Source organism: Agelaius phoeniceus, chromosome Z, assembly GCF_051311805.1.
Source record: "Agelaius phoeniceus isolate bAgePho1 chromosome Z, bAgePho1.hap1, whole genome shotgun sequence".
In the NCBI taxonomy this organism is placed as follows: Eukaryota; Metazoa; Chordata; class Aves; order Passeriformes; family Icteridae; genus Agelaius; species Agelaius phoeniceus.
Window position 1 is genome coordinate 95629057 of NC_135303.1, and position 27304 is coordinate 95656360.

At 48.9% G+C, this 27304-nt stretch overlaps 2 long non-coding RNA genes across 4 annotated transcripts in view; both read left to right on the plus strand.

The window, feature by feature from the left end:
* The first annotated feature begins 4728 nt into the window (after window positions 1-4728).
* LOC143692119 (uncharacterized) lies at window positions 4729-6208 on the plus strand. The gene is made up of 3 exons (XR_013179986.1): window positions 4729-4809; window positions 5700-5735; window positions 5836-6208. It is a non-coding gene; the product is annotated as an uncharacterized LOC143692119 (long non-coding RNA).
* An 11332-nt stretch (window positions 6209-17540) lies between these two features.
* LOC143692015 (uncharacterized) overlaps window positions 17541-27304 on the plus strand; it is a 142817-nt gene continuing 133053 nt past the window's right edge. Inside the window, exons 1-4 of one of the 3 annotated variants that reach the window (XR_013179866.1) lie at window positions 17541-18169; window positions 19368-19431; window positions 20071-21052; window positions 21485-21833. This is a non-coding gene — a long non-coding RNA (uncharacterized LOC143692015). Of the gene's footprint in view, window positions 18170-18259; window positions 18748-19367; window positions 19432-20070; window positions 21053-21484; window positions 21834-27304 lie in introns of those variants that run through there. The other 2 variants (XR_013179869.1, XR_013179868.1) reach the window with 2 other exon arrangements.

A 27304-nucleotide genomic window follows, 5' to 3' on the forward strand; every position in this document is an offset into this window, starting at 1 on the left:
TCTCTTAACATGTGCCAATGCTTCTGTCAAACTCATCAGGGCAGGACAGCGTTCAGACTGAAAGTGTAAGAAGATGTGGAGTGAGACAGAGAATCTGACAGGAGCACTGGACTCACAAGTGCACGGATTTTGCTTTTGGCTTGGATTGAAACTCAGAAGTTGTAAGGAATTTGGGAAGGAGAAGGGACATTTCAGAAGGAGAAGAAGAAAAAGAAGTTGTTGTTGTTGTTACAGCCCTGGCAAAATCTTTGGTTCTAGCTAATAAAGGAAGTTAGTTGAAATAAAAAAAAGAAAAAAACATGGGTTTTTTTCCTTCACTGTTGTATTCGTTGGTGGTAGATGGTGTGTTGTTTTATTTCTTGGTCTTATTAACTCTGTGTAAATAGTTTTTTGAGTGAAGCTCACTTTCTGGACGGGTTGGTTTGTATTTGAGGTAGGATTAATTTCAAGAGGTTTCTTTCCTAGACTTCTGATAGGTCTTCCTGGGATTTTGGTTTTGTTTACTGCATGTATCAACAGAGAGATTTGGTAGGGCCAGCTGGGCTGCTGGAGTTTTGGGTGTTAATTTATTAGATGGCTTTTGTTAAACACAGAATAATTATGTAAGTTAACAGCAAATTACCCAATTTATCTAGGTATACTACCTAAACACAATGCTTTAATGTCTTACCATTTTTCTGTTGTTCTGCTCCAAGCAGTTGTGTCAAAAAAGAAAGCGCTGTTATTTTTCTGAAGAGCTTTCTTCTATAACAAGGCCTTTACTCCCTTTGAATTTGAGTCAGAGGAGCCAAACAGCTGCAGCCGCTCTGAGGGCTTTTATATTTGGTGGGATTAGCCCCCTCCCTTTTCTCAGGCATCATGGGAATGGGAGGCGGGCACCATCAGGGGTATATTAACCCCAGCCTTTGCTGAGGGGTTTCATTCCCTCTCTGGGATGTGCTGGGGTGAGAGCTCTCCTGTCATTTCAGTGAAGAGCCTCTTTCAGCTTATCTCAGCTTGCTTTCAGCAGGTGTTTCTGGGCATCTAAAGCAATAGAGGCTTGGAAGATCCTGTGAAGAAAATGGCATGGAATACAGGGAGTATTTAAGGTGACGATTTCAGATTTGGTGTTTAGGGGTGATAAAGTGCATTTGCAATTTCTGGTTTTGTTCTTATTTCGTGTTTTTATTGTTTTTAGGAGGTGTACAGCTTCCAGAGATCCCAGGTTGTGTCAAGCACAGCACTTCTTTCAGCAGATTGATCATGTCACAGGAGGCATCTGCCCAGTGTCAAAAATGATGTTTGAGATGGAGGCTTCAGGTGAGTTGAGGGTTGTGACTGGGAGAGGGAGGGTGAGCAGGTGTCCAGTTAGGAGTTATTGGGGGGCAGGGGGGTTTGCAGGCAGCAGGGTGAGAAAGGGTGTTTATTTGAGGGCCCCCCCACGCAGGGCTTTTCAGAAGCATAGCAGAGGCATTCCCATGTCTTCCTCACACAAGGTCATCCAGTGCACCCACAGGAATGCCATTTAACTGTGCTTTTCTCTAACCCAGGTGCCACTAATAGTAAAGGCCACAGCCTTGGAATCAGGATGAAGGTGGAGCCTGAAGGAGCCAGGCACACTCAGGAGAGGGCCAGTAGCTGACTTGCTGGGATTTGGCCCACATAACTCTGAACTCATACGTTGGTTTTGTTTTTCTTTATTGTAGCTGACCGAGAGGCTAACAGGCGATCACGGGGCCCTCCGAGGCAGACTCATTTCAGGTGCAACGTGGATTCACATCGCCGATCATCCAAAAGATAAGTCTGGGTCACGGCCTGGAGAAGGGAGAGCAGCGGGTTGGGAGTTCCTGGGACAGATTGAAAAATTAGCAGAGGGAAAAGCAATCTTGTCCTAGGGGCCTCTTAGGACAGCTAAAGGGAGAGACTCCACATTTGATGGCAGCGTGCAGGCGGGCAGGGCAGAGCAGTTCCGGTCCACGTCGTGTTGTCGGGTGTACCGTGTTACCTACTGTGTCTTTGGGGTCCCTTTTGCCTTTTCCCCTCGAGGCCCTCACCACAAGCATAATGTGTCGTGTTTAACGTCCCCCCGTTGGTCACGTTCTGTGTCACGGGTGTCTGCACATGTTTGTGCCGGAGCTGCTCTGCCCTGCCGCAGAGGCTGCTGCAACAGGACAAGGCTCAGGGACTTGCAGTTTGTGGGGTGTGGCCGGACTCTAGATGATATTCCTAGATAGACAGAAGATGTTTGGAGCTGTGAAGATATCCTGCAGCCCTTTGACGTTTGTCCTCGCTTTCTTTCAGACGCAGAAGGATAAAATCCAGGGCAAAATCCATCCACCCATCCCGAGTGAGGAGGTTCCCCCGAGCAGGTCAGTCACTGTTTGTCTCTGCAGGGAGAGTGTCAAGTGTGACTCTGTTACAGCTCTGTTCTTTTTCTTTTTAGGAAGTAAAGCTGGACATCAGCAGGCAAGGTGAGGTGGGCAAGGTGAGCATTGAGTAGCGTACAGAAGCAGTTGTTATTGCTCCAGTCTCACTTTGCGGTGCAGCTCTAAGCATCCGTTCCTGTTTCTGCGCTTCAGGCAATCCACTCGGAGTAGGCCAAGCCCCAGTCACCAACCGGCCGACGCGCCGGGTTTGCCGCTCTCCCGAGCCCTGGGGAAGGATCCCAGGACTCGGCGATGAAGCCTCTGCCTTTTCTGTTTAAAGGTGTCACCAGGGCAGCCTTCAGCAATGGCCGAGGAGTTGCGGTGAGTCAGGGAGGTAGGGAGGAGGAGCGAGGCTCCGCTCAGGTTTCAGCAGCGCCACATCCCCTCGTCTCCTCTTAGCCCAGGCGTGCCCCACGACGATGGCGTCAGCCTCCGAGTGCGGCTGAAGCGTGCGGCCCCAGGAGCCGGGCATTCTTGGGAAAAGAGTGAGTGGCAGAATTGTTGGGTTTTGGCCAATGTGCTGCTGAGGTTATGCATTGATATTTTGTTTTCTTTATTGGAGCAGACGAAGAAACAACAGGAAGTTGTTGAACAACAGTGCCAGCAGGACCTTCCCAGCTGTCGAGGCAGCCTTCCCTTGCACCTGACACAGACCGGCATCCCCAGATGTCTGAGAGATAAGTAGAGGGCCATGACCCACAGAGGGGATGAAACCAGGGCGCAGGGCAGGGACCCACCGGGAGGGGTTTTTGAGTCCGCTTTGGAGACGGGGGTGTCCACGAAGCGGCCCCTTAGGCCTGGGGGGGAAATAAAAGCAAAGTCTCACTTTTGATCCCAGTGCTGAGGTGCGCAGGGCAGAGCAGTCCTGGTGTGTATTGTGTCATTTGTCTATTGTGTGTTCTGTGTGGTTGGATGTGTCATGTCTTTTACCTTAGGCCTTTGAGGAGCCTAGCAGAAACCCTGGCATCATTGTTAGCATCTGTAATCTCTGCATTCCTTGGCCTGGTACCCAGGCCATTGACCTTTTGACTCGGGAGCTCCGACAGGCATCAGAACTGCATCTCTCTTTGGAAGCATCCAGTCAGGTGGCTTTTCAGGTCTTGTTCTGAGCTGCATGGACAGCCGTGCTCCTCAGTGCTCCGTTATGACGGATTAGGCTTTGTAAGAATGCGAGGTTAGGGAGAGGATTCTGACCGTAGGATTCCTGGGTGTCCATCTTTGCAGTTCTTGGAATAAATCTTTCAGCCAGCATCTTCCTCCAGGGTTCTCTGAGCCTCATCAGTTTGCCATCAGTCTCACCTCGGTCATCTCCTTTTGCATTCTCTGAGTCCTTGCAGCCACTTTCCTTGCCAGGAGATTTCTGTTCCTGTTGTGTCCCCCCTGTCTGTCACATCCTGTCCCGTGTCACGGGTGTCTGCACACATTTGTGCCGGAGCTGCTCTGCCCTGCCGCATAGCCTGGTGCAGTAGGAGAAGTCCCTGGGAGTTTGTAATGTGGGGTGTAGTGGGACTCTAGATGGGATTTGTAGATGGACACAAGACGTCTGGAGCTCCTAAGTTATCCTGCAACAGTTTGAGTTTTGTCCTAACTTTTTTTTCAGATTCAGATGGATTAAATGTGTGCCAGAGGGCCCCATCCCGGGTGAGGGGTTTCCCCCGTGCAGGTGAGGCCCCGTTTGTCTCTGCAGCAGAAGTGTAAATGATGCCTCTGTTACAGCACTGTTCTTTGTCTTTCTTTTTAGGAAGTAAATGTGGATACCAGCAGTCAAGGTGAGCAGTGGAGAGCAGTAGTTGTTATTGCTCAGGTCTCAATTTCTGGTGCAGCTCTAAGCTTCCATTCTCGTTTGTGTACTTTAGGCAATCCACTCAGAGTATGCCAAGCCCCCGTCACCAGCCAGCCGATGCTCTGGGTTTCCTGCAAATGTGAAGCCTGTGGATGCATTACAGGACTTGGTGATGAAGCCCTAAACTTTTCTATTTAAAGGTGCCATCCGGGTGGCCTTCGGCAGCTGCCCAAGAGTTGTGGTGAGTCAGGGAAGTAGGGGGGAGGAGCGAGGGTCCACTCAGGTTTCAGCCGTGCCAAATCACCTCATCTCCTCTTAACCCAGGCGTCGCCTGTGGCGACGGCCTCGGTCTCTGAGTGTGCCCGAAGCGTGCGGCCCAAGCAGCTGAGCGTTCTTAGGAGCACGGTGAGTAGCAGACTTGTGGGGTTTTGGCCAATGTGGTGCCACGATCAGGCATTGATGTTTGGTTTTCTTTAATACAGCTGTCGAAGAGACACCAGCCTGGTGCCAGCAGGACCTTCCCAGCTGACGAGGTGGCCTTTCTTTGCACCTGAGACCGGCATCCCCAGATGTCTGAGAGAGAAGTAGAGGGCTACGACCCCCAGGGGGGATGAAAGCAGGGTGCTGGTTTGGGAAATCCTGCGACGGGTTTTTGAGTCCCCTTTGGAGGTGGGGGGGTGTCCATGAAGTGGCCCCTTAGGCCCCATAAAAGCAAAATCTCACTTTTGATCCCAGTGCTGAGGTGCGCTGGGCAGAGCGGTCCCGGTGTGTATTGTGTCCCTTGTCTATTGTGCATTATGTGTTGTTTGGGTATCTCATGTCTCTTACCTTAGCCTTTTCAGGGTCCTGTCAGAAACCTTGGCATTGTTCTTATCGTCTGTGATCTCTGCATTTCTTGGCCTGGCACCCATGCCTTACAACCTTTGCCTGGGGAGCTCAGACATGTATCAGAATTGCATCTCTCTTTGGAAGCATCCAGTCAGATGTCTTTTCAGGTCTTGTTCTGAGCTGTATGGACAGCTATGCCCTGCCAGGATCCATTATGGCAGATTAGGACTTGAAAGAATGTGAGGACCGGTAGAGGCTTCTGACCGGTCTGATTCTCGGGCATCCATCTTTGCAGTTCTTGGAATAAATCATTCAGTTAGCATCTTCTTCCATCAGTGTTTTCTGAGCCACATCAGCTTGCCATCAGTCTCACCTCAGTCATGTCATTTGGCATGCTCTCGTTGCTCGCAGTAATCCTTTTTGCCAAGAGATTTCTGTCTGTGTTGTGTGCCCATTGTTTGTTGTGTCCTGTCTGTCCTGTGTCACGGGTGTCTGCACATATTTGTGCCGGAGCTGCTCTGCCCTGCTGCATAGCCTTTTGTAATAGGACAAGCCCTGGGGAGTTGAAATTTTTCATGTGGGGTGTACTTGGACTCTAGATGCTGTTCCTAGATTGATATAAGGTGTTTGCAGCTTTTGAGTCATCCTGCAGGTGTTTGACATATGTTCTAACTCTCTTGCAGGTGCAGATGCATCCATGGCAGAGCACCCCATCCCGGGTGAGGGGGTTCCCCATAGCGGGTCAGTCACCATTTGTCTGTGCAGGGGATGTGTCAAGTGTGACCCTGTTACAGCGCTGTTCTTTGTCCTTATTTTTAGCAAGTATAGCAGGATCTCAGCAGTCAAGTTCAAGAGGGTAAGGTGAGCAGTAGCCTTTCTTGTTGCTGAGGTCTCAATTCCTGGGGCAAGTCTAAGTCTCCATTCTCATTTTTGTGCCTTAGGCCATCTGCTCGGAGCATGCCAAGCTCCCATCCCCAACGGGCCGCCAGACCGGGTTTGCCGCTCTCGCGAGCCCCGCGTTCCGGGCAGCCGTCAGGAACCGCCGAGGAGTTGCGGTGAGTCAGGGAAGTAGGGAGGAGGAGTGAGGGTCCACTCAGGTTTCAGCAATGCCACGTCACCTCCTGTCCACTTAACCCAGGCGCACCCCACGACGATGGCATCGGCCTCCGAGCGCGGCCGGAGCGTGCGACCCGAAGAGCCGGGCCTTCTTAGGAGAAGGGTGAGTAGCAGACTTGTGGGGTTTTGGCCAATGTGGTGCCAGGATCAGGCATTGATGTTTGGTTTCCTTTGATATAGCTGTCTAAGAGGCAACGGCCCGGTGCCAGCAGGACCTTCCCAGCTGACAAGGCGGCCTTCCTTCGCACCTGACATGGACTGGGATTTCCATATGTCCAAGAGATAAGTCAAGGGCTACGACCCACAGAGGGGATGAAAGCAGGGTGCTGGGTTGGGGCTCCTGGGGGGGAGGGGGTTGAGTTGTCTCTGGAGATGAGGGTAGCCAAGATGTGGCCCCTTAGGCCACATAAAAGGAAAGTCTCACTTTTGATCACAGTGCTGAGGTGCGCAGGGCAGAGCAGTCCCGGTGTGTATCGTGTCCCTTGTCTTTTGTGTATTATGTGATGTTTGGGTATCTCATGTCTCTTATCTTAGCCCTGTGAAGGGCCTGTCAGAAACCTTGGCGCCATTCTTAGAATCTGTGATCTCAGTGTTCCTCAGCCTGGTGCCCAGGCCATGGAACCTTTGACTCGGGAGCTCCGACAGGCATCAGAACTGCATCTCTCTTTGGAAGCATCCAGTCAGGTGGCTTTTCAGGTCTTGTTCTGAGCTGCATGGACAGCCGTGCTCCGCAATGCTCCATTTCAACGGATTAGGCTTTGTAAGAATGCGAGGTTAGGGTGAGGATTCTGACCGTAGGATTCCTGGGTATCCATCTTTGCAGTTCTTGGAATAAATCTTTCAGCCAGCATCTTCCTCCAGGGTTCTCTGAGCCTCATCAGTTTGCTATCTGTCTCATCTTGGTCATCTCCTTTTGCGTTCTCTGAGTCCTTGCAGCCACTTTCCTTGCCAGGAGATTTCTGTTCCTGTTGTGTCCCCCCTGTCTGTCACGTCCTGTCCCGTGTCATGGGTGTCAGCACACACATTTGTGCCGGAGCTGCTCTGCCCTGCCACATAGCCTGGTGCAGTAGGAGAAGTCCCTGGGAGTTTGTAATGTGGGGTGTAGTGGGACTCTAGATGGGATTTGTAGATGGACACAAGACGTCTGGAGCTCCTAAGTTATCCTGCAACAGTTTGAGTTTTGTCCTAACTTTTTTTTCAGATTCAGATGGATTAAATGTGTGCCAGAGGGCCCCATCCCGGGTGAGGGGTTTCCCCCGTGCAGGTGAGGCCCCGTTTGTCTCTGCAGCAGAAGTGTATATGGTGACTCTGTTACAGCACTGTTCTTTGTCTTTCTTTTTAGGAAGCAGATGTGGATACCAGCTGTCAAGGTGAGCAGTGGAGAGCAGTAGTTGTTATTGCTCAGGTCTCAATTTCTGGTGCAGCTCTAAGCTTCCATTCTCGTTTGTGCACTTTAGGCAATCCACTCGGAGTATGCCAAGCCCCTGTCACCAGCCAGCCGATGCACCGGGTTTCCTGCAAATGTGAGCCCTGTGGATGCATTACAGGACTTGGTGATGAAACCCTGAACTTTTCTATTTAAAGGTGCCATCCAGGTGGCCTCCGGCAGCTGCCCAGGAGTTGTGGTGAGTCAGGGAAGTAGGGGGGAGGAGCGAGGGTCCACTCAGGTTTCAGCCGTGCCAAATCACCTCATCTCCTCTTAACCCAGGCGTCCACTGTGATGACGGCCTCGGTCTCTGAGCGTGCCCGAAGCATGCGGCCCGAGCAGCTGAGCGTTCTTAAGAGAAGGGTGAGGAGCAGACTTGTGGGGTTTTGGCCAATGTGGTGCCACGATCAGGCATTGATGTTTGGTTTTCTTTAATACAGCTGTCTAAGAGACACCAGCCTGGTGCCAGCAGGACCTTCCCAGCTGACGAGGTGGCCTTTCTTTGCACCTGAGACCGGCATCCCCAGATGTCTGAGAGAGAAGTAGAGGGCCACGACCCCCAGGGGGGATGAAAGCAGGGTGCTGGTTTGGGAATTACTGGGAGGGGGGGATTTGAGTCCGCTTTGGAGGTGAGTAGCTTTGGAGGTGGGGGGGTGTCCATGAAGTGGCCCCTTAGGCCCCATAAAAGCAAAATCTCACTTTTGATCCCAGTGCTGAGGTGAGCGGGGCAGAGCAGTCCCAGTGTGTATTGTGTCACTTGTCTTTTGTGTATTATGTGTTGTTGGATATCTCATGTCTTTTATCATAGCCCTTTGAGGGGCCTGTCAGAAACCTTGGCACCAGTCTTAGTATCTGTACTCTCAGCGTTCCTTGCCCTGGCACCGATGCCATGGAACTTTTAACTCGGCAGCTCAGACAGGTATCAGAATGGCAACTCTTTTTCGAAGCATCCAGTCAGATGTCTTTTCAGGTCTTGTTCTGAGCTGTATGGACAGCTGCACCCTGCAAGGTTCTGTTATGATGGATTAGGACTTGTAAGAATGTGGGGACAGGTAGAGGCTTCTGACCGTAGGATTCTCGGGCATCCATCTTTGCAGTTCTTGGAATAAATCATTCAGTTAGCATCTTGTTCCTCCAGGGTTCTCTGAACTTCATCAGCCCGCCATCAGTTTCACCTCGGTCCTCTAATTTTGCATCCTCTTGGTGCTCGCTGTCATTTTCCTTACCCAGAGATTTCTGTTCCTGTTGTGTCCCCGTTGTTTGTCCTGTCCTGTGTCACGGGTGTCTGCACACATTTGTGCTGGAGCTGCTCTGCCTTGCTGCATAGCCTGGTGCAATAGGAGAAGTCCCGGGGACTTGATGTTTGTAATGTGGGGTGTCGTTGGACTCTAGGTGGGATTTGTAGATGGGCACAAGATGTCTGGAGCTCTTAAGTTATCCTGCAGCTCTTTGATTTTTGTCCTTTCTTTCAGGTGCAGAAGGATGAAATCCAGGGCAGAGCCCCCCATCCCGGGTGAGGGGATTCCCCCGAGCAGGTCAGTCACTGTTTGTCTCTGTAGAGAGAGCATAAATGATGGCTCTCTTTTTAGGAAGTCAAGGCCGAGTGGGCGAGGTGAGCATTGAGTAGTGTACAGAAGCAGTTGTTTTTGCTGATGTCTCAGTTTCTGGTGCAGCTCTTAGCATCTCCACTTTTTATTTTAGGTGGTCCACTTGCCGTCTATCCTGGCCGGGCATGCCCATTCCAGCTGTGTGCAGCTTAAGGTATCAGTGTGGCATCCTTGTCAGATTTGGGAGGTTGTGTTTTCACAGTGTCTCAGCATGCTTTTCTGCTTTGTTTCTTTGCAGGTGCTGTCGCTGCCCTAGGCATGCCAAGGAACAGAGGAGGGCAGGTGAGTCGGTGTTTAGGCAGGCTGACTCACAGGTGAGTGTTACACAGCAGCATGCTCAGTGTGTACCTATTCTTTTTGCAGGTATCTTCTGGGCACCCTCTGGAGTCAAATCAAGATTTGAGGTGGGCCGGGGCAGGGGTGCGGAGGAGCCCTGGGGATTACTGTTTTTGACGGCAATAGTCACCTTTTCTGTTTTGTCTTAGGTACCCTGAGGAGCCTCGTAGCCAAAGGTTGGAAACAACAGCACCGAGGCACACACGGAGCACATTTCACCATCCACGTCCGACCGAGGATGGATTTTGTCTGCTCCTTTTCCAAAAGATAAGTGTCGGGGCCAGCAGTTGGGAGAAGGGGAAAAACCTTTACTATCACAGAGGGCAATTTGATGTCAGCTTAGCGGAGAGGTCTGTAGTGGGACCAGCTCTCTGGAAGAAGAGGAAGAAGAGGGAGAGGATTTCTCCTCAGCCTGACCAGAGCCTTTGCCGGGCAGGGCAGTTCCGACCCATCTCAGCATTCTCGTGAACTTTGCGTTGTCCGCCTTCCTCGGCCCGACGTCGTCACGGATCTTTCCCCTGAGGAGCTCGCCTTCACGTCCGGAGCTACAGCCACGGTCACCTGGCCGTCGGCTTCCTTCTCTAGGCTCGCTGAGCCTCTCGAGCATCCTCTTAACTGCTGTGGCACTAACTTCTTTTAACGAGTTACATTTCATCATCACATGCTATCGTCATAGGGCTTCCTCTCCTTTGGCATCATCAGCCTCTGGCACATCTTGCGCTAGGCATCTCGGGTGCCTAAGGGGACAGTGCCAGGCAGTTGCCACTTGTCTCTGTGTCTATGTTGTCCGTGTCTGTGTTGTCCGTGTCTGTGTCCGTTGTCTTCCACGTCATAGGCCTTTATTACGTCTCAATGCTTTATCGGCACTATTCTGTGCCATATAGGCTGTATTCTACTCACGTTCCTTTCTGGATATCCCTTACTCTGGCATCTTTACATTTTTACTCTTTGAGACAGGAATGTCTCAAACGGACAAGATGTTCTCATCCATCTTCCTTCTCACTACCAGCTTTGGTAGTGCCTTTTTTTCCATGCCATTTTCTTGGACTGCTAGAGGGAGTGTCTTGCACCCTCCTCATGTGACTGCAGTACTTCTATAGGTTCCATCTTCTCAAGGGTATAGGACTCAAGAATTCATCTTCCAGCGAGTTATCTCAAGTCCTGGCTTATACTGTGTGTACCTGTGCTGGCTTATACTGTATGTACCTACCCTCTATGTACACTTGCACTGTATGCATCGACTTAGATTGTTGTGTGTACTTATATTGTACCACTTATGGTTGGAGCTGCCCTGCCCGGGCACGTAGTCACAGTCAGGTAGAAGAGTTATAAAAACTTTACTGTTCGTCTGTCTTTTATGGGATTTTGGGTAGAAAACTTATTGGTCCAGAGTGGAGACAAGTCCTAGCTGTCAGATAGCCACTCGTTGACCGCTTCCTGTCGTCTCACAGGTCCCCGAGGCTACCGATTTCCCCAGAACCTACCAACTGACGTCAAGGAGCGCAGCCAGAAGATGTGTGGCAGCACGTTCTTCAGCGTCTCGAGTAAGGGCCGCAGCGAGTGTGTAAGTGGGAAGAGCGTGTGAGCGTGTGTGAGAGCATGTGTCTGTGTCTGTCTGCGTCTGCTCATCTCTGCATGTGTCAGCGCATGCCGACTGGATTACTGGATTTAACCTTGTGTGTGTGACTTTTGCTTTTCAAGTTTTTCAACTCATTTTTAAATTTAGAATAAAAAATCCCCAGCTGGGTTTCCCCCCCGCCGGCTGTTTTTTTTTCCTCGGTCCCAGTCGGTCTGTGAGGCGACGCTCATCACCAGAGTTTGGGCGCGGACTGTCCAGGGACCGGGGTTTTTGTCAGGCAGGAAGATTTTTTTTGAGGCTCCCGGGAACCACGTTCCCGAGGACCAATGATTGCTGGGGTGTAATTTAGCAGTTGTGATGAGAGGGATGGTGACTTCGTGTGTCATCTGAAGGGGGTGTTAATTGTAGATGAGTGTTGTTTTTTGTGTGCTTTTGTTGTTTTGGGTTTCCTATAACAATAAATCCACATGTAAAGAAAATAGAAAAAGGTTATCATCTTGTGTTAATATGTGTGTTGTATTGCTCTGTATTGCAGGGTGAGCACAGGGTGAACTCTCTCCTCCTTGCTGTGACACCTGGGCTGGCAGGGATGACACAGTGACCTCGGCCGGCCGATGCTGCCTGTGCCATCACCTGGCACTGACGTGTTTGATGAAAATGCTTTTGCTGGGATTTTTCTCCTGAGAAGCCTCAGAACAGAAATGGAACCAATAACGATCTGCTGGCTGTGGAGTGTGGGCTGGAGATGGTTTAGCAACAGGGGCATCTTGGATTAGTCTCCTGTGCAGTGTCTACTTGATGACCAATCATGGTCCAGCTGCGTCGGGGCTGTGAGCAGTCCCAGGTTTTTATTATTTTATTTTATTTTATTATTTTTATTATTCATTCCTTTCCAGCTTTCTGATGTCTCCTTGCTCTTTTAGTATAGTTCTACTATCTCATTTTCTTTTAATATAATAGAGATCATACAATAATATTTCAGCCTTCTGAGAGGTGGAGTCAAGATTCTCGTCTCTTCCCTCGTCCTGGGGACCCTCAAACACCGCCACAATCAGCAGCCGAGCGGGTTTGTGCGGTCCCGAGTCGGCAGACACCGGGGGGCAGCCCTGACACGGCCGAGAGCGGGGAGACACTGTCTGTGCCCCGAGGGTACTGCGGGCACCGGGGCTGGGGGGAGACACTCTCTGTGTGTGCCCCGAGGGAACTGAGGGCACCTGGGCTGGGGGGAGACACTCTCTGTGCCCCGAGGGTGCTGAGGGCACCTGGGCTAGGCCCCTGTGCAGCACAAGAGACACCAGAGACATCGGTAGATGATAAAGGGCCGACTCTTAGCAGGGGTTAATCCAAGGTTTTATTAGGAGTCCCAAAGGAGCTCCTGCACCTCAGGGGCCTCCTGCCAAGAGCCCCAGGGAGATGTGCCAAGGTTACATTTAAAGGGAGGTGGAAACCGAAAGTAGATAACATTTTACCAACCAATAAGTGACCCTAAGGGATGGATGCTGGGGCATAGACATACAGGACAGCGTATGGGGCAAGGCTCGGGGGGCTGACCCCTGGCCTCTGGCTGATCACTGGACGACTTGGACCGAAACTTCTGCATGGAGGGGATGGGAGGCTGAGTGATTGACAGAGAGCCAGGGTGGGGGTTTGGGGATGATCTCATCCTGGGAGAGGGATAACACAGGTAGAAGGAGGGGGGTACAGTTTGGGATAAACGATTTGGGAAAAATATGGGGATACAAAACAAAACTACTTCAAAGTATTATAAAGTATAAAAATGCACTACAGCAGGTTTGGGCAGCACCAAATGAAATGTAATAAAATAAATAAATATAATAAATAAAATATAAAATATAAATAAATAAATAATTTCTATTCTTTAAAAATAGAAAAATTAAAAATAAAAATTAAATAAAAGTAAAAAACCAAAATAATTTAAAATAAATGAAAAACAAAATAAAAACTGTAAAGTGCTGTAAAGTGCTGTAAGAGTTCCATAAAAGGTAGTGCCGTAATGCAAGACCCTCAAACACCACCACAATCACCAGCTTGAGTTGGTCTGGGCAGCACTAAATAAAAAAAAAATAAAAACCTTTAAGAACAGAAAAATTAAAAATAAAAAAAAAAAAAAAGAAAAATAAAATAAAAGCTTTAAAAATAGAAAAATAAAAATTATAAAATTAATGCTTTAAAAATAGGGAAATTAAAAATAAAAAATAAAATTAAAAAATAAAATTAAAGCTCTAAAAATAAAAAAATTAAAAATAAAAATTAAATAAAAAATAAAAATAAAAAAGTAAATGCTTTAAAAATAGAAAACTTTAAACTTAAAAAAATAAAAAATAAAAATCTTTAGAAATAGAAAAATTAAAAATAGTAAGTAAATTTAAAAAATAAAAAATAAAATAAAAAACGTTAAATATAGAAAAATTAAAAATAATAAGTAAATAAAAAATAAAATTAAAAAATAAAATAAAAATGCTTTAAAAATAGAAAAATTTAAAATAAAAATTAAATAAAAGTAAAAAAACAAAATTAATTTAAAATAAATGAAAAACAAAATAAAAACTGTAAAGTGCTGTAAGAGTTCCATAAAAGGTAGTGCCGTAATGCAAGACCCTCAAACACCACCACAATCACCAGCTTGAGTTGGTCTAGGCAGCACTAAATAAAAAAAAATAAAAACTTTAAAAATAGAAAAAAATATAAATTTAATCAAAAATAAAATAAAAAAATAAAATAAATTCCTTATAAATAGAAAAATTAAAAATAAAAATTAAATAAAAAATATGACTAGAAAAATAAAATGTGTTTTAAAAATTGAAAAATAAAAATAAAATTAAAAAATAAAATTAAAGCCCTAAAAATAGAAAAATTTTTTAAAAATTAAATTAAAAACAAAATGCTTTAAAAATAGAAAAATTAAAAATTAAATAAAAAATAAAATTTAAAAAATAAAATAAAAAGCTTTAGAAATAGAAAAATTAAAAATAATAAGTAAATAAAAAATAGAATTAGAAAAATAAAAGCTTGAAAAATTAAAAATAAACATTAAGTAAAAAAAAATTTAAAAAAAAAAACAAAAATAGATTAAAAGCAAAATAAAAACCGTAAAGTGCGGTAAAGTACCATAAAAGTTCCATAAAGGGTAATGCCATAAAGCGCGACTGTCGCAAAACTGCCGTAAAGCGCGACTGTCGCAAAAGGTGCCGTAAAGCGCGACTGTCGCAAAAGGTGCCGTAAAGCGCGACTGTCGTAAACGGTGCCGTAAAGCGCGACTGTCGTAAAAGGTGCCGTAAAGCGCGACTGTCGCAAAAGGTGCCGTAAAGCGCGACTGTCGCAAAAGGTGCCGTAAAGAGCGACTGTCGTAAAAGCTGTCGTAAAGCGCGACTGTCGCAAATCTGCCGTAAATCGCGACTGTCGTAAAAGGTGTCGTAAAGCGCGACTGTCGCAAAACTGCCGTAAAGCGCGACTGTCGCAAAACTGCCGTAAAGCGCGACTGTCGTAAAAGGTGCCGTAAAGCGCGACTGTCGCAAAAGGTACCGTAAAGCGCGACTGTCGCAAAAGGTGTCGTAAAGCGCGACTGTCGTAAAAGGTGTCGTAAAGCGCGACTGTTGTAAAAGTGTCGTAAATCGCGACTGCCGTAAAATTGTGCCGTAAAGCGCGACTGCCGTAAAATTCTGCCGTACAGGCTGGCGGCGCCCTGGCCGACAAGGGGTGCTGTACAAGATGGCGAGGGCCGCCCGAGTGGGCGTGTCCTGGGCGGGGCGCCGTGTCGACGGGCTGACGTCATTAGGCGGCACTCTGCCTGCAGTGCGCCCATGCAGACGGCAGGGGGCGCTGTGCCTGTAGTGCGCCAAAGCAAACGGCAGGGGGCGCTCTGCCTGCAGTGCGCCGATGCAGACGGCAGGGGGCGCTGTGCCTGTAGTGCGCCGATGCAGACGGCAGGGGGCGCTGTGCCTGTAGTGCGCCGATGCAGACGGCAGGGGGCGCTGTGCCTGTAGTGCGCCGATGCAGACGGCAGGGGGCGCTCTGCCTGCAGTGCGCCCATGCAGACGGCAGGGGGCGCTGTGCCTGCAGTGCGCCAAAGCAGACGGCAGGGGGCGATGTATAAATAGAGTATAAAGTATAATCTATATAGAAGAAGAAATAAAAGCTCTATGTTACCTGCAGCTGTAGAAAATTTCAGGCTCCCATGGAGGAAATAGTTTTCCTAAAATCATTGCCGTTTTGGGGTTTTTTGCACTCCCCAGTCGGCTGAACGTTTCTACTGCTGCTTTTTTTTATTCTAAAGCTAGAATGGAAAGCCAAGATTAGAAATACAGCGAAAGAAAGAGAGAAAGAATTAAAGAGAGAGAGAGACAAAGAGACAGAGACAGAAAGAAAGAGAGAGAAAGAAATAAAGAGAGACAGAAAGAAAGAGAGAGACAGAAAGAGAGCGAAAGAAAGAGAGAGAGAGAGAGAAAGAAAGAGAGAAATAGAGACAGAAAGAAAGAAAGAAAGAGAGACAGAAAGAAAAGGAAAAAGGAAAGGAAGAGAAAGAAACAGAGAGAGAAAGAAATACAGAGAGACAGAAAGAGAGCGAGAGAAAGAAATAGAGAAAGAAATAGAGAGAGAAAGATAGAAAGAGAGAGACAGGAAGAGAAAGAGAGAAAGAAAGAAAGAAAGAAAGAGAGAGAGAGAGAAAGAAATAGAGAAAGACAGAAAGAAAGAAAGAGAGAGAGAGACAGGAAGAGAGCGAGAGAAAGAAAGAAAGAAAGAGAGAGAGAAAGAAATAGAGAAAGACAGACAAAGAAAGAAAGAGAGAGACAGGAAGAGAGCGAGAGAAAGAAAGAAAGAGAGAGAGAAAGAAATAGAGAAAGACAGACAAAGAAAGAAAGAGAGAGACAGGAAGAGAGCGAGAGAAAGAAAGAAAGAGAGAGAGAAAGAAATAGAGAAAGACAGAAAGAAAGAAAGAGAGAGACAGGAAGAGAGCGAGAGAAAGAAAGAAAGAGAGAGAGAAAGAAATAGAGAAAGAAAGAAAGAAAGAAAGAAAGAAAGAAAGAAAGAAAGAAAGAAAGAAAGAAAGAAAGAAAGAAAGAAAGAAAGAGACAGAATGCAGACAGAGAGAAAGAAAGAGAGAGAGAGAAAGAAAGAAAGAAAGAGAGACAGAGAGAGAGAGACAGAAAGAGAGACAGAGAGAAAGAAAGAGAGAGAGAGAGAGAAAGAGAGAAAGAAAGAAAGAAAGAAAGAAAGGGAGACAGAGAGAGGGAGACAGAAAGAGAGACAGAGAGAAAGAATGAAAGAGAGAGAGAGAGAAAGAATGAAAGAAAGACAGAGAGAGAGACAGAAAAAGAGACAGAGAGAAAGAAAGAAAGAGAGAGAGAGAAAGAGAGAAAGAAAGAAAGAAAGAAAGAAAGAAAGAAAGAAAGAAAGAAAGAAAGAAAGAAAGAAAGAGAAAGACAGAATGCAGACAGAGAGAAAGAAAGAGAGAGAGAGAAAGAAAGAAAGAAAGAAAGAAAGAAAGAGAGACAGAGAGAGAGAGACAGAGAGAAAGAAAGAAAGAAAGAGAGACAGAGAGAGAGAGACAGATAGAAAGAAAGAAAGAGAGACAGAGAGAAAGAGAGAGAGAGAGAAAGAGAGAAAGAAAGAAAGAAAGAGAGACAGAGAGAAAGAGAGAGAGAGAGAAAGAGAGAAAGAAAGAAAGAAAGAAAGAAAGAAAGAGAGACAGAGAGAGAGAGAGAGAGAGAAAGAGAGAAAGAAAGAAAGAAAGAGAGACAGAGAGAGAGAGAGACAGAAAGAGAGACAGAGAGAAAGAAAGAAAGAGAGACAGAGAGAGAGAGACAGAGAGAAAGAGAGAAAGAGAGAAAGAAAGAAAGAGAGACAGAGAGAGAGACAGAGAGACAGATAGAAAGAAAGAAAGAGAGAGAGAGAAAGAGAGAAAGAAAGAAAGAGAGACAGAGAGAAAGAGAGAGAGAGAGAAAGAGAGAAAGAAAGAAAGAAAGAGAGACAGAGAGAGAGACAAAGAGAGACAGAGAGAAAGAGAGAGAGACAGAGAGAAAGAAAGAAAGAGAGAGAGAAAGAAATAGAGAAAGACAGACAGAAAGAAAGAAAGAGCGAAAGAAAGAAAAGGAAAAAGGAAAGGAAGAAAAAAAAAAGGAGGAAGAGAAAGGAAGAAAAAAAATGAAAAAGGAAAAGGGTGAGAGTGAAAAAGAAAGAGCGGAAGTGGAAAAGGGGGTGAAAAACAGAGTGAAAAAAAGAAAAAAGAGTTGGAGTGGAAAAGAAAGGACATTCGGGAGGGGCGGTGCTGCCTAAGGTGCTTCCGCGCCCAGGAGCGAAGGAGCCGTTTGATCCCCTGGCGGGAGCGCAGCTCCCGGTGGCGGAGAACGGAGCGGTGGCTGTCAGTCCGAGACTCCAACTCCCGGCAGGCCCTGCGGCCGTAAAGCGCGGCGTCTGACGCAACGGCCGACGCGCCATATGAATGGCTGGCGGGCCGAGGCGGCCGCGCGCCGGGGGAGCGGGCAGCTCCCGGCGCCTGTGCCACGCGGGACGGAGCCGCGGCAGCGACGCTGGAGGGGCGAAGCCTCCGTCCGGCCGCCCGCACGGAGCCGAGCGGCGCGGAAGGGGCGTCCGCCCGGTGCCTCGGCCTCGCTCAGCGGTCCCGGTGGCGGGGGCTCAGCTCGGGCGGGGCGCGCTGCCGCCCGCCGATGGCGGAGCGCCAGGCGGTGCTTTGCTGCCGCGGGCCGGGAGCTGCAGGAGCCGCCCCGGGCGAGCGGCGCCGGGCGCTGCCGCGGTCACTGTGCGGCGGCTGCCCTCGGGCTGGCGGAGGCGCGGGAGCCGCCGAGCTGCAGCCGTCTCCCTCGGGCCGCTACCGCTGCTGCGGGCGGGGGCGGACGAGCGGCTGCGGAGGCGGCTCCGCGGCGGGCTCAGCCTTGCGAGCAGAGAGCGCTCGACATCGCTGGCATGACACGGCTGCTGAGTGCCTCAGTGCTCGTGGCTCTTCCTTCCACGCAAACAGATGGAGCGGCATCGCTGAGCAGTAAAACACAGCGATGGCCCGGAGAATGGCGAGCGCAAGGAGCGCCGGGCAGGATCCTTCTGATGGCACAGGTGCGATCGGCAAACTCAGCCCCTTGTGCCCCTGCCCTCCCGACCCCCAGGGGAAATGCTCTCCAGCCTCGAGCTGCTGAGAGACAAAACGTGTGATTTGACACTAGGGTCCGGAAAAGGTTTCCGTTTAGATTAGCAAATGCCTCCATTGTTCTCGGTTACATCCTAGGATCGGTTTTAGGCAGTGACTTTCTACCGCTTGTCGGATTTTCTTGTGCAATGGTAAGAAAATAGGCAGGTCTGATACTGGTTTCGCTTTTTTTCTACTTCACGTTCCATGAGCTGCTTTTATCCAAGCAATTGTTTTAAAGTTCTACTGTAGGCGTTTCTGGTTCACTTTTTTTTCTTTGCAGCACCCGTGACTTTTTTTTCCCTCTAAATCGGCAGTGAATATAGCTGAGTAAAATTACCTTGGTTTTCTTCCTTCTTAACTGTTTTTATTGATAATCTTATTTGAATATGCAGAACAAGTGGGTATGTCCTGTAACATAGCCTAGCTTTTCTTGTTTACAGGGTACTCAGAAAATATTTTTCCCTTCGAGTCCCACTGAAACATTCTCCGTGCAATCTCCGTTAAGGTCTGTGTTTAGAAATAAGCCACCATCAGCTGAGATATTTGCCTGTGTACCTTTTCCTGTAATTCAGAGCTTGCGTTCTGTGGTTTTTATGATAAACCTATCACACATGTAAAAATGATTTTGCAAGTCTTAATCGTTGAAGGCAGCAAGAAGTGGTTTTAAAGCCTGTTCTTGAGCAGTCAAAGGGAAAAAGTGTGAATTTGATGCTGAACTTGTCCTTTTTCATTTGACTTGCCTTGAATTATTTAGGAAGAGAGAGAACTAGAAAAAAGAGAGAAATAGAATTGGTTCTTGAGCCCTCCTAAAATGCTCCCCGTGATTCTGTGTGGAGCCCAAGTGAAGGGTGATGGAACAGAGCCCTGTGCTTTAGAAGGAAATCAATTTCAACCTGATCTCCACCCTGAGTCTCCCTAATTTCTGTTTTTAAAATGCAAACTCAGTTTAGGAAGTGTTGGGAGTTAGTATTTTGGGGAAGAAATGGCAGTTGCACAAACCGTTCCATTTCCCAGAGGCTCTGGGAAGGATTCATTTTGTAAGCGCTGTAACTGCCATCGGTTGGGGGTTCGGGGTTGGAATGTGCACTTGCCCTCCTATAAAGCACTCGTTCATTTGCATTTCAGTGCCAGGAGTCTGGAGAAACTGGAGAAGAGCCCAAGAGACATTTTACATCCTGAGATACAAAAGGTAGGAAGTGACTTTTCTTTGTTTGGTTCTTTTTCTTTATGATTTCCTGGAAATAGAAGTAATTAAGTATAGATACCAATGGTTTGTTTCTTCCAGTAGCTAATAATAAGAATAATAATAATCTAATACTACTTAAACTGTCTCTTTATCCATTGAACTGGCCATTTCAAATCCAAACTTGTAAACACAAATAAAACCATCATCCTTGTAGAATCTTTAATAGGAGGGGGCTAAAGATGCTGTTTTTGTTGACAGGATTTATTGGTTCTTGAAGGGCAAGAGGTGAGTACAAGCCTGACTACTTCTTGCTCACAGACCCGTCCGGTGAATACGGCTTTGTATTTTGATGGGCTTTTGATGACTTCTAAATCAATTGCTCATTACAGTAAAAATAAGTCCTGTTTTTTTGAACATGACAGCAAAAATAACTTGAAGCACCAACTAAATAATAATAGATCACCAATTTAAGTTAATGATTTTATGCTATACTATCAAAGTTTAAAGGTAAATCATTATGTATTAGGAGATGGTATAAAATGTATGTTCTAATGCGTAGGATGTATGCAAAGATTAGAGAAAACAAATTTTTATGTCTTCTGTTTGACTGTTTACCAAATAACATTTGGTTTTATTTCCCAGGGATTGGTGAATTTTAAATTTGGAGTCCTCTATGCTAAGGATGGTCAGCTTACAGGTGATGAAATGTTCAGTCATGGTGAGGTTTCCACCTTCTCCTTAATTGTTTTGCTCATCTGAAAAAAAAAAAAAAAAAAAGGCAAGTTAAAAAAGGTATGTTTATTATTTGTTACCCCGTTCTGTCCGTTTCCTCAGTATTTGCTGGAGCTCTGCTTACCCAAGCTTTGGGTAAAACAAGCTTTGGGTTCCTTCTGTCCCACTGGGTGTTGCCCAGTTTGGTTGCATCTGGTGAAATTCAGCCTGAGCCCTTACAGAACCAGCTCAAACCAGGTGAGAGCCATTCGCAGCTCTCTCAGGACACCCGGAGGAGGATGGGTGACGTTTCTGAGCATCTGGCAAGTGCACTTCTATCAAAACTCGGCCTGTGCAATTTCTGGGGAAAACCCTTCTGTATCCTGAAGGGTTCCTCAAACTCTGTTGAGGATCCAGTTAGCAGTTGCTCACCTGGATGGTTCCAGCTCCTCAAGCTAACACTGGTACTCTTGCCCTGTAGTTTAGATCTATTGTAGTTTTGTTATTTTGCAAGATTTTACGTCTTTGGACAGTAACGTGCATTTCACTCTTTGGAACCTCTCGGATCGTGCTTTGGTGCAGCACCACCTAATGGGACACTTGGCTGCTGTGCTGAAGGGCTTGGTTACTGGAATTGTAAATCCCGGAGAGTTTGTAAGTCTTCTGTCCCCAGGGAGGTGTCACGCTTTGTTCACCGTTGCTCTGTTTGTCGGGTGCTGCTTCTCGTCGGAGGTATTAACTTCAAACTGCCCTGTTCTTTTTTGAACTTTTTTTCCTGGTTCTCTCCGTAGGGCAGGGAAGGACTCTCGTATCCCGGTCGTCAGACTCAGCGCTGCCCGAGAAGATACAGAGACTGTAAAAATCATAAGGAGCAGCTAGGACTGCAGAGGAAACAAACTGGAGAGAACAAAAGGTGATATTGTTCTCCTTCCCCTGGATTAGAAACATCCACTGCGCTTTGATGCCAGTGGCTGCCAGGGGCTCGTTAGGTCTCTTGAGGCAGGTGTAGGTGTTCACTTGTAGGTTCTATTTTTTGGCAAAGGACCACGAGAGAAGTTTATTTATAGATCCAAATAAACATTCATCTTATCTGAACATAACCTGTCATCCCCTTTCTGACATTAAGGACTCCTGTATAAATACTTGGGGGGGTTTTCTTTGTCATTTCTGAATGGTTCCATTTTGCCGGATACTTGAACGAGTCTGAGGTGGTTTAATTGCATACTGCTTCCTTGAAATTCTGTTGGTCTCTGCTTGGAACCCTTCTTGTACTGCTTAATGAAAGACTTCTGATGGTGTTTTCTTGCCTGTTTGTGGTTAAGGTCATGCTCTGATGCATTTACAGAAGCCATGGCAGGAGAGAGTCAGCTGCTGGAGAAGAGGAGACAGTATTATCCCTGTGCAGCACAGAACTGTGCTGCTGCTGTGTCATCAGCTGTGTCTGCACTGAAAGTAGCCACCTTCACTTGTAGGTAGCTCCTTGGTGCTTTAGGACACGCTGAGGGATTTATTCCTTTTGGGATCCACGATGAGAATTCCCAAGAGAGGTAGTAGTAATAAGGTCTGAGATTGGAAAAAAGCCTGTGTCCTTGGAATGTTGTTGTTGTCGTCAAAAGTTAATTTTTCCTTCTTTCTTAGCCGGTAGTCAGCTTTTTGCTTTATTTTTTGTGGTATCAGTATTTGATTGTTTAAAAAATTGCTTCAAAAGAACTGCAGTGGCTGGCCACCAGGACCTTGTTCCGATTTGCCTATTTGCTTGTAGCTAAAACGTTTCCATATTGTTTATCATTCTATTGAAGAAACTGCTGCCCAGGCAACTAAGAACTGAACATCTATCTGTCTAGGACACGGGGAGAGGATTTAGGTCATGTCTTTGTTTCCAGAAAAAAGTTCCAGTGTAGTTTCTAACTAGAGGAAAAGGGGGGGGTGAAGACTCGGGGCTCTGATGCCACTGGGGGCACCCCGAGGTGCCCAGGAGAGGGAGCCCCACTGCGGTGCAGGAGCAGGTATGTTATCACGTACTAGAGAGCAAATTATAAATAGAAATAGGAAAATTATAAATATAAAAATATTTTTTAGATCGTTAAAGAAAGCGGTTTTTTTAACTTGTCAATAGGCAGGGTTTTGATGATAAAAATGATAAATACAAAGAATATGAAGGTAGAAATCTAAGTCTAGAAAGATATCATAAGTACATACAGATAAAGTTTAAAACTAGAAGAAAAAATCAGTTGCAGCAGTAGATACGATACATAATATAGATAATACTTTAAATACATGTCTAGAATTTTATAGATATTATAGATAATTATTAATAGATTGCATCAAAAGAAACGATAAATATAAATGTGAGTATAACTATACAAAGTATAAAAATATTTCGATACCGTTTAAAAGAAGGTGTTTTCTTGTATTTATTTGAGATGGGGTTAGAGATGGGGTTTTTGTTTGGATTAATAGAAGTATTCTAGAAATATAAATCTAACTGTAGAGAGATCCAATCGATAGAGGAGGATATTTCTAAAACCACAACCGAACGCCGCCGCCTTCGGGGGAATCGCACGAGCTCGGCCGAAGCAAGGCGAGAGCGGCCGACCCTGACGGCCTCGAGCGAACCGAGGCGAGGCTTCCGAGGCTGCCTGAAGCGAAGCGAGCCGAGCTCAGGCGAAGCGAGCCTGCTGCTCTCGTGCGCGCTGCTTAGCGCCAGTGCGCTCCCAGCCTAATGAGCTCCTGCCCGAGCCCGCGCTCCCGGTCGTGTCCGCGCCGTGGCCGGGCCGCCCGCGGGACGCGGCAGCGGGAGAGCCCCGAGCCGGGCGAGCTGAACGGGAGGCGGCGGCGCTTGCCCGCCCGCCGTCGGGGAGCCGAGGCGAGGCGAGCGGAGCCGAGGCGCGCCGAAGGCACAGAGCGGCTGGGAGTTGGGCCGAAGCGAGGCGAGCTCGGCCGAAGAGGCGAATGCAGGCGCCAAGAGCCGAGTGGAGGCGCCAAGAGCCGACTGGAGCCGAGCGTCTCCGGAGCGAGCCGAGCTCCGCCGAGCGCCGCAGCATCCCGGGCAGGGCGAGGCGCCGGGCCGGGCTCGGGGTGCAGCCGGGGCTCTGGGAGGCTTCCCCGCCTGTCCCTCTCTCTAGCCCTCCTTCCTTCTCCCCGTCTTCGCCTTCTCTCGCTCCCTTTCCCCCATTCCCTCTCCCCCCGCAAAGCCGGCTCCTTCCTGTCCTGTCCCTAGCCCGCTACTCCCTTCTGTTCCCCCTGTCTCCTTCCTGTGCCCAGCCTCCGTGTACCCTCGTCCCGGGCTTTCCCTTCCCGTGCCGCTTTCCTGCACAGCCCGAGCTCCCTCGCCGCCCTTTGTCGTGCCCTGCTCTCGCTCCTCTCTTCCCGTGCCCCCTTTCCTTCTTTGCCCCGCAGCCGCGGGGCTCGGGCTGCCGGAGAATAAAGCCCCGAGGGCCGGAGCCCGGCGCCCCTGGGCCCTTGCGGGAGTCCCCGCGCGGGGCCGGAGGCTCTCGGCGGATCCCCCCGTGCCGCTCAAGCAGCGCGGCCGACAGCGCCGGAGCTGCGGCTTTGCCGGCATCGCGCTGAGAGCGGCCCCCGCTCCGTGCCGGGCCGTCCCCGCCGTCTGTGCCGCTCCCTCTCTCGCTGCCCCTGGCCCGTGACAGCGAGGCTGGGCAGGAACCTCAAGCCTTCTGGGGGCTGCCCCCCCTTTCTTGTTGCAGCAGAATCCCTTGCTGGGGCCATGCACGTGTGGGAAGGGCTTGGGGGAAGCGCTGCGCTGCTGTCCGGGGCAGTCGGATTCGTTCGGAGCCTTCTTTGGGGGTCAGGGAAAGGCGGGGTGAAGACTCGGGGCTCTGATGCCGTTGGGGGCAGCCCAAGGTGCCCAGGAGAGGGAGCCCCACGGCGGTGCAGGAGCAGGTGGGGGGCGGGCGAGGGGCGGGGGTCACGCTGGGTGCCGTCCCCCAGAGGGACCCAAAGCTGCCACCAAATGCACAGGGAGGGGTGAGTGGGTGTAGGATGCTAAAACCTGGCAAGGCATTCGGTTTTCTAGGTATTGCTAAAGAATAGGAATTGGTCTCTAAACTCAGCTGGGGAGAAACCCTCTCTATGCACTCATTTGTTTACAGGAACGTAGAAGGTTCCGACTGGAGATGCGTAGTAGTTCTGAAGATACTGCCGTGAGGTTTTGATCTAGGAACGGACCGAGCTGTGCCCTGGAACCCTCAGAACAGCTGCAGGGGCTGAAGGCGATAGAAAGGGCTCTCTGGCACCTTTTGCCTCCGTTCTCTGCCAGCGCCCAAAGCGTGTCGCAGTCCCGGAAGAGGCGCTTGTCATCCCGAGAGCCAAAAGGAAGACGTGTCAAATCCCAGCTCTGCCTTGTGTTTCGTGTGGGTTTTTTACTTCGTATTGATGTCATTCCAGAGAGCAAGGAAAGAAGAAATGTGACCGGCTCCCACTATTACTGTGTGAAGGCTTTCTTGAAAGGCTGCTGTATTTATATTGTCCTTTTCCACTCCAAGCTTGACTTTTGCCCTCGTTTTTCGAGCTCTGCTGCATTGGGTGTCCCAAGGAGGGCGGGGTTCCTCAGCAGGGCTCTTAGGAGGCGGCGCTGATTCTGCTTTTTCTGCAGGCGTCTCAAAGCGTGCTACCAGAATGACAGTTTTGTGCACTGGAAAGCTTTCCCTCAGTGCCATCAGCGCACGTCCGTGTCTGAATTGTGGAAGCAGACGGACTAAGAAAAGCCAGCACCCGGAGCAGATTTCTGTTGGCTCTGTGTCTGTGAGAAGCGGGCTGTGTGCTGGACGGGGAGAGGCGCTGTTGGAGAGTGGCATCAGCGCCAGGTGTGAGCTGTGAGGATGATGGGGGGCTCGGAGCAGCGCCAGGTGTGAGCTGTGAGGATGATGAGGGGCCGGCTCCTGCCGGGGGGGCGAGGCTGTTTTAGGGGGAGGCTTCGCCTCAGCTGCCTTTTGCATGGAGCTGCTGAGTAGAGGGGTTCGTGGGGGGGCTCCCGGGGCTGTCTCATGGAAGGACTGCGAGAGCTTCTGGCAGCGTCTGGGCGAACACCTGGATACGCACTTGGATCCGCGGAGCATCGCTTCAAGGAGGTGCCGAGGGACGAATCTTTGTGCCGGGAAGCAGCAGCCGAACGGGTGAGCGCGTGTGGATTTGGAGCGGGGACTTTGGTCCTTTCCCTTTTCAATTGGATCTTGGCAGTCCCCCCTCCCCGCTTCCCCAGGAACAAAAAGGGAGCTTGTGAAGACAAAAGAAATGAAGGAGAGGCAAGCAGCTACTCTCCTAATATTGTCTGTGTTTGAACTGGGGGGAATCCGCTTTCGCTTGCGGTTCCAAGGATGTCGGTTGAAGGAAAAGCTGCCTTTTCCCGGCTGTTAGGGGTATCCCAGGGGTGACAGGGAATCCCTGCGTTCCATTTGAACGGGAATGGGCAAAGTATTGTTGTCATCGGATGGCTTTGATTTGAAGGTAGCCAGCCCATTTTCATCATCCTAAGGTTTAAATGGAGGGGACAGCGCTGGTGTCCCTCCTTTGCAAGGGTTTGAATGGAGGTCAAAATCCCCCTTTGCACATGGCTGGAAGGATTTCATTGGAGGAAAGCCCCTTCTTTTCTGCGCTCCTAGGGGATGAATTTGAAGGGGAGAAGCCATTTCTTTGCCCTTGTTGAAGCGAGGTGAGCGCCGCCCGCGGCGTCAGTTTCGGGGTTGAGTTGCGGGAAGCCGCAGCTCTGGCGGCGTTTGCAGGGCTGCAGTCGGGCTGTGCCGCTGCATTTGAGGGCGCTTCTTGTGGCCGCGGCCCGGCCCGGAGCGTTGCCGCTCGGGAGCGCTGCCGGCCCGGGCCGGGCGGGTGCCGAGGCGCACGGGGGAATTTGGCGCGGCAGCGGCGGAGCCGCTTTGCCGGTGCGAGGCGCCGTGCGGAGCCGAGGGCAGCTGGCGCCGGGCCGGCCAAGGGCGGCAGAGGCGGCGCGGGCGCTGCTGCGCCGGCCCGGCCGGTGCCGGCCGCTCTGTCCGCTCCGGGCGCGGGGCTCGGGCGCCGCCGGGGCCCCCCGGGCAGGGGGAGCGGGCGGGGGTGGGGGGGCTCTCCGGGGCGGCGCCGCCCCTGCGCGCCGGAGCAGCCGCCGGAGGAGCCGCTTTGCCGCCGGGAGCCGCGCTCCGTCCGGGGCCGGCAGCGCGGGGTTGGGCTGCCGCAAGTTCTTGGGTGTCGTGGTTCGGAGGTGGCTTTGTAGGGATCGATCGCACGGGTTTGTTCTGGTCGCAGCGGGTATGCGCTAAGGGCTATGGCGTTCTTCCTGACCGGTACGGTTCTCGGTTCTTCGGGTGGTGACGATAAAGGTTTGGTTTGAATCGAGTTCTGTAGTCGGATATTTTTTTTGCCGGGCTATTCTGTTTTTAAAGGCGTGCAATGGTTTTTACGGGTCGTTGGGTGAAGCAGCGGCTCGGATTTTAATTCTGTCGCCGTGGCTTTTATTAGCGTGGGCGTGTAGCGTTTGTTTCGGTGGGTTCGAGGTGGCGTCGTGTCGTTAATAGCAGCGGGGTTTTTAAAATCTCTCTAATTGCGTTTGTGTTTCTCGTCTTCCAGGGCTTTTATTTCTTTGGTTTGTTTGATTGTAGTGTACGTTTTATTGTTACGGATCATTTGGGAGATCTTGTCAATGGTTACGTTTCTCTTTCGGCTTTGTGTTTATTTCTGGGTGGTATTTTTATTTTGATCGAATGAGGCTCTATGCGTTTATTCTTCAGTTGGGAATAATTTTTTTGACGTAAATTAAAGTTGCTTTGGTTTGGGGGACTTTTGTTTTACAAATTATTTTCTTTTTTTTTTTTTTCTTTTTTCTTTTTTTTTCGTTTCTTGTTGTCCTTTGACGTATTTGGTGGTTATTGATCAGTTTTATTTTTGGGAACGTGGGTGTTTATATGGTGGGTCTTTTTAAGTAGTTTTTTTATTTGGGTAGGTATTTTCTTATATTTTACTGGCTGAGGTTTTTTTTTTTTTTTTTTCTATTTCGTTCATTAGTTCGCTTTCTAAAGTTCTTTTGACAGAGTATTGCTTATTCTTTGAGTTAGTGTAGATGTAGAATTTCGGTTAGTTTTTAAACTAACGTTCAGGGTCAGTGGCACTGATTGGAGTTGAGTGAGTTGGTTTGGGTTCTTTTAGAGGTTTTTGTGATTTG